This window comes from Dendrobates tinctorius, unplaced genomic scaffold (assembly GCF_039654945.1).
Source record: "Dendrobates tinctorius isolate UK_male_01 unplaced genomic scaffold, ASM3965494v1 ptg000514l, whole genome shotgun sequence".
Lineage (NCBI taxonomy): Eukaryota > Metazoa > Chordata > Amphibia > Anura > Dendrobatidae > Dendrobates > Dendrobates tinctorius.
In genome coordinates this window covers 77,501-82,500 of record NW_027362173.1, presented here as the reverse complement: position 1 = coordinate 82,500, position 5,000 = coordinate 77,501, and positions in this window count along the sequence as shown.

Below are 5,000 nucleotides of genomic sequence, written 5' to 3'. Positions count from 1 at the left end.
AATCGCGGGGGGTCCTCGACCGACCAGCGGACAGGCGCGAGGATTGGGAGAGGGGGTTTGGCCGTCGGGGTCCGCCGCGGCTCCGGCACAAGCCCCAGCGACGCAGAGGTCGCGCGGGGCGTAGTCGGCCTGGCCGTATCGGCGTCGCCCTCCAGCGTAGTCCCTACACCCGGCTCTTGCCCGTCCTCAAAGGGATGCCCGAGCGGCTTTTCCTCCCAGGGCTGTTCCCCCGCCTGGCGGGAACACGGGGGGGTGCGCAGGGCAGCGTTCTGCCGTACTCCCTTCACCTCTCGCCCCATTCAAATCGCTCCCTTCTCCATCTTCCCCTCGCTCGGGGGGCGTTCGCTCTCTCGCTCTCCCTCTCCCTTCCGAGCCGCCTCGGAGGACGACGTACGAGGAGCGGAAGGCGATGGCGAGTCGGGTGGGGGCACACCGCGCAGTGAGAACCCCCCCTCGCCTGCCTCCACAGCTCTGTCATCCCCCCCACTAACGTAGGGGCTCGGGAAAGACTAGTGGCGCGGAGCTCGGCAGCGGCGTGGAAACGCCACCCACCGCCGCCGCTCTCGCTGGTGCCCGCCGCGGAGGCCGCCCTTCGGGCGATGCGTGGCACGGACCTCCGCGGGCAGGGCTGCGCATCTGGAACTTCGAAAAGGGCCGCCCTTGCTAACACTGTGCTTCCCCACGCGGGGAGCGATTCGGACGGCTGGCCCCCACGCCGGGGTGGGTGGGCGCCCCGCCGTTCGCCCGCGTGGGTCGTCAGACCACTGTTCATCGTTCGGTGCGATTCAAACTTCCCACAGCTCGGCCGCCTCCGTCCTCGAACGGGAGGTGACGGCCGGCGTGCGCGCCCAAAGATAGGTGGTGGAAGCCCGGGGGTACAGGAGGAAGGACACCGCTCACCGTAAACCGACGCGAGCTCCAAAGCCCGGGTCGAGCGAGCAGCACCACCTCCCCACCCGGGAGCGCCGTGCCAGATCGATCGGAGGATAAGACCGCTCTGAGAGGACATGGACGAGAGGGGCGTCCGCCTTCCGGAGCCCCCCCTTTCGGACGAGGACTCCGGATTTGCCCCCCGAAAGCCATCACCTCCAGAGAACCAGGGACCGCCGAGGGAGGGTCTGGTCAGGCTTGGGTACCCCAGCATTGCCTCTCTCGCTTGGGATGCACGATCGGCAAAAGTCCCTCTCGGAGCTGTGGAAGTTCGGTCTCAGCCGGAGTGCGCAACTTCCAGACGAGAGGGACCACATGCCAAGTCGCCTACCCAAGTCGGGGAACCAGAGAAACAACTGCTTTCTATCGGGGTAGAGAGACAACACTCTCTCAAGTACATTCTGCCAGAGGTGCGCATTCCTATGTATTTGCATTGCGGGACAACGTCCCCACTTTAAGGGGACGAAGTCGGAACTGTACCCGGCCTCAAGTCACTGTAGGGCGGATGCGGCACCTAGAAAATTCCTCATTCCGGTTCTTTTTCACTTAGTCGTTTTTTTTTTTGGCAAGAATGTACCCCAGGATGGCCAAAAAGCCAAAGCCAGGGACTGAGAACCATCGAGCATGCTCTGAGGGGACATAGTCAGAGGGGGCGTCCGCCTTCCAGAGCCCTCCTTCCCACGAGGACTCCAGATTTGCCCCCCCCCCCCTGACAACAGCCATCGCCTCCAGAGAACCAGGGACCACCGAGGGAGGGTCTGGTCGAAGCTCAGGTACCCAGGATAGCTTCTCCGGCTTGGGCATGGACCGCCAGACAAAGCCGCGGACCATGAACCATCCAGCCTGCTCTGAGGGGACATAGTCAGAGGGGGCGTCCGCCTTCAAGAGCCCTCCTTCCCACGAGGACTCCAGATTTGCCCCCCTGACAGCCATCACCTCCAGAGAACCAGGGACCGCCGAGGGAGGGTCTGGTCAAAGCTCACGTACCCCAGGACAGCTTCTCCGGCTTGGGCACAGACCGCCAGACAAAGCCGCGGACCATGAACCATCCAGCCGGCTCTGAGGGGACATGGTCAGAAGGGGCGTCCGCCTTCTAGAGCCCAAACTCGGCCACGGACTCCAGATTTGCCCCCCTGAATGCCATCACCCTTCAGAAGACCAGGGACCACCGAGGGAGGGTCTGGTCAGGCTCAGGTACCCCAGGATCGCCTCTCTCACTTGGGACGCACGACCAGCAAAAGTCCCTCCTGGAGCCGTGGAAGTTCAGTCTCGGCCGTATTTTGCAACTTCCACGACAAGAGGGACCACCTTCTAAGTCGCCTACCCGAGCCAGAGAACCATAGGAACAACCGCCATACATCGGGGTAGAGAGAGCCCACTCTCTCCTATATTCTCCCGCAGGTGCGCATTACTATGTATTTGCATTGCGGGACAATGTACTTCAATGAGCGGGACAAAGTCGGAAATGTATCCGACCTCCTGGAACTGTGCGGCTGCTACAGCAGTCAGAAATTCCCCATTCCGGTTCTTTTTCACTTGGATTTTTTTTTTTGCAATTTTTTGCCTAAAACGTATTCCTCCAACATGTACTAGCTCATGACACTTGAAATTTTTGAGCCAATTGATAATAACAGCTTTTTAGAGCTCAAAAACAAAAAAAATTTGAGCGAACAAAAAATGTTCGAAAATGACCTCAGCTCCTGGAACTGTTTTCGGTACACCTCCAGAGAGGCTCCCCTGCCTGGAAGTCTGTCACTGCTCAGCTCGAAATTTTTCTAAGTCCCAAAATTCGGTTTTTCATCCAAAATTCAACTTTCTGCCCAGGATCCACAAACTTTAAACCCAGTTGGGGGACCCTCCCTGGGGGCCCTACAACATACTGAAGCCCCCCTGTGGTGGAAGTAGGGGAATTTACTTATTTTTACACAAAATCACAAAATTCCATTTTTTGTTCGCAAAACACTTTTTTGTCCTCAAGAAACTTTTTTGTCCTCAAAACACTTTTTTGTCCTCGAGAAACTTTTTTGTCCTCAAGAAACTTTTTTGTCCTCAAAACACTTTTTTGTCCTCAAAACTCAATTTCTTCCATAATTCGACTTTCCCCCAAAAAACCACACATTCTACCCTCATGGGAGGCACTCTCCCTCGGGTCCCCACATCATATTGACGCCCCAGAGCGGTGGGAGAAGGGGAAATCTGATTTTTGCACAAAAATCCAAAAATCGCTCTAAGTCCAAAAATCCTGAAAATTTTTCTAAGTCCCAACGGTACTTTCTGAAAAGTGTACCCAGGCCCCTGGAAGCCTCCTAGGTACACCTCCTGAGACTCCCCCCTTCCTGGAAGTCTGACACATCTCGAAATTTTTCTAAGTCCCAAAAACTGGTTTTTGCTCCATAATTCGACTTTCCCCCCAAAAGCCACACATTCTACCCTCATGGGAGGCACTCTCCCTCGGGTCCCCACATCATATTGACGCCCCAGAGCGGTGGGAGAAGGGGAAATTCGATTTTTGATCAAAAATCCAAAAATCGCTCTAAGTCCAAAAATCCTGAAAATTTTTCTAAGTCCCAACGGTACTTTCTGAAAAGTGTACCCAGGCCCCTGGAAGCCTCCTAGGTACACCTCCCGAGGCGCCCCCTTCCTGGAAGTCTGTCACATCTCGAAATTTTTCTAAGTCCCAAAAAATGGTTTTTGCTCCATAATTCGACTTTCCCCCCAAAAGTCACACATTCTACCCTCATGGGAGGCACTCTCCCTCGGGTCCCCACTTCATATTGACGCCCCAGAGCGGTGGGAGAAGGGAAAATTCGATTTTTGCACAAAAATCCAAAAATCGCTCTAAGTCCAAAAATCTTGAAAATTTTTCTAAGTCCCAACGGTACTTTCTGAAAAGTGTACCCAGGCCCCTGGAAGCCTCCTAGGTACACCTCCCGAGGCGCCCCCTTCCTGGAAGTCTGACACATCTCGGAATTTTTTCTAAGTCCCCAAAAATGGTTTTTGCTCCATAATTCGACTTTCCCCCCAAAAGTCACACATTCTACCCTCATGGGAGGCACTCTCCCTCGGGTCCCCACTTCATATTGACGCCCCAGAGCGGTGGGAGAAGGGAAAATTCGATTTTTGCACAAAAATCCAAAAATCGCTCTAAGTCCAAAAATCTTGAAAATTTTTCTAAGTCCCAACGGTACTTTCTGAAAAGTGTACCCAGGCCCCTGGAAGCCTCCTAGGTACACCTCCCGAGGCGCCCCCTTCCTGGAAGTCTGACACATCTCGGAATTTTTTCTAAGTCCCCAAAAATGGTTTTTGCTCCATAATTCGACTTTCCCCCCAAAAGTCACACATTCTACCCTCATGGGAGGCACTCTCCCTCGGGTCCCCACTTCATATTGACGCCCCAGAGCGGTGGGAGAAGGGAAAATTCGATATTTGCACAAAAATCCAAAAATCGCTCTAAGTCCAAAAATCTTGAAAATTTTTCTAAGTCCCAACGGTACTTTCTGAAAAGTGTACCCAGGCCCCTGGAAGCCTCCTAGGTACACCTCCCGAGGCGCCCCCTTCCTGGAAGTCTGACACATCTCGGAATTTTTTCTAAGTCCCCAAAAATGGTTTTTGCTCCATAATTCGACTTTCCCCCCAAAAGTCACACATTCTACCCTCATGGGAGGCACTCTCCCTCGGGTCCCCACTTCATATTGACGCCCCAGAGCGGTGGGAGAAGGGAAAATTCGATTTTTGCACAAAAATCCAAAAATCGCTCTAAGTCCAAAAATCTTGAAAATTTTTCTAAGTCCCAACGGTACTTTCTGAAAAGTGTACCCAGGCCCCTGGAAGCCTCCTAGGTACACCTCCCGAGGCGCCCCCTTCCTGGAAGTCTGACACATCTCGGAATTTTTTCTAAGTCCCCAAAAATGGTTTTTGCTCCATAATTCGACTTTCCCCCCAAAAGTCACACATTCTACCCTCATGGGAGGCACTCTCCCTCGGGTCCCCACTTCATATTGACGCCCCAGAGCGGTGGGAGAAGGGAAAATTCGATTTTTGCACAAAAATCCAAAAATCGCTCTAAGTCC